Source organism: Meleagris gallopavo, unplaced genomic scaffold (genome assembly GCF_000146605.3).
Source record: "Meleagris gallopavo isolate NT-WF06-2002-E0010 breed Aviagen turkey brand Nicholas breeding stock unplaced genomic scaffold, Turkey_5.1 ChrUn_random_7180001949071, whole genome shotgun sequence".
Lineage (NCBI taxonomy): Eukaryota > Metazoa > Chordata > Aves > Galliformes > Phasianidae > Meleagris > Meleagris gallopavo.
The window spans coordinates 4,918-6,721 of record NW_011210612.1 but is presented as its reverse complement, the minus strand read 5'-3'; positions in this window follow the sequence as shown (position 1 = coordinate 6,721).

Below are 1,804 nucleotides of genomic sequence, written 5' to 3'. Positions count from 1 at the left end.
GGTGAACTGGCTTTAATTCCAGACGGTAAACTTAAAATATCTGAACCTTAGTCAGAACCTATAAGGTATCCTAGAGAGGATAGGAATCTAATTAATAATTTAGAAGGGGAGAGAGCAAACTGACAGATGGGTGCATACCCAGATGGACACATTGTTGTGCCCGGTAGTATTTTATAGAATTTAGTTCTAAGAGAACATAATAAAACATATGGAGGGGGTACAGACACCAGAAAGTAACTGTACAATCCTAGTACCAGGAACAGGGTACAAGTGGGGCTTGTTGGGAAAGGGAAACCTTTCAGGGTGTGGGAATCAAATGTTTTTTCTGCATTAGAATTGGATAATATATATGTTTTTATTTCATGATCTCCACTGTCATAGTTCTTTCTGGGAGTCTTTCTGCTTAACTTGGGGAAGATCTCTGATAGTTTACATCACTTATCGTCTAGATAACCCTTCCCAGGGACGCACGCTCTGTATATAGGTGTATATATGTATATTTTGTCATACACACTGCAAGAATATCCTGCACCAGATCAAACCAGAGAACAAGTCATGGCATGCCCGAGGAAGCGCCTGAAGAGACATGGGAAGGCCTGGCATCATCCCCCGGCCCGGTGATCCTTGTTTAACGAAGACTTGGAAGCAAATCACCATATCAATACGACAAGAAGAGCACTGAGACATCTTGGAAACGACAGGATGGCGACTGACTGGCACCAGATAACAAACAAATTAACAAGTAAATAACAAATGTAAATCCTCTGATAAGATTGTGAACCTGGAGTACCCAGCCAGTGGGGAAACAGGGGAGAGGGGGGAGGCAAGGGGGAGAAAACAGGGTATAAAGGCTGTCATGTTGTGTCCATAGGTGCGCTCCTGCTTGCGGGACGCCCGCCATTGCAATCGCGAATAAAATCTGCTTTTATCAGAGATACCGTCCTGACAATATTATTTGGATATTTCCAACAATTTGGGGGCTCGTCCGGGATTATTATTGCCTCTTTGGGTGTCTCCCCACTGCCCTGGACAGGATAGGTGCACCCCGCTGATTTCAGCGGTCCTGTCTGGGTGGTGAGGTGACTCCTAGGGACGGCCGATAAGAAACCGAGACTGTTAGATAAAGGACGGGCTCTGTAAAAGCCAAGGGGCAGGTAGGCACGGGTGTTGGTCATTGCGACCCGGTAACTTCGTGCACGGACCAAGGTAAGAGAGTTTAATTCTTGCCTTGGGGGTCGGTTGAGAGTCTTGAGTGCGTGTATGTGTGAGACGCACTTCAGTGCGAAGCGAGTGCGGAGTCCCGACCTGCGGTTCCGTTGTCCCGCGAGGGGCGCGGCCAGGGACGGACGAAGCAGCTGTGTTGGTGGAAGGAAGAGTCTCGGGAGGGAGCTGTTGGTGTACGGTACCCTGTGCAGTTGACTAAGTGGCAGCAGTACACCCCTATTTGAATCCGAGAATCGGAGTAAGATACTCCGGAGGGATTGACCCTAAATCCGAGAGTCGGAGTGTGGTGACCTGTGGGCTGGGTAGTTCACAGTAGCACTCCGGAGGGATGGGGAATAGGAGCTCCCGAGAGCAGGGGAAAAAAGGTCCCCTGGTTGTGCCTAAAGATAGCCCCTTACGAAAATGTTTCAGAATTGGAAAGACGGTCCCAAGACCAGGGACAAGGGATAAGAAAAAGATGCTTAAATATTGTATACAGATATGGCCTAGAGAGCCAATACAGGGAAAATAAATATTCTGGCCAGAATATGGATCTGACAAAGATTGGGTAGTGTCAGATTCTGAATTCATATGTAAAGAA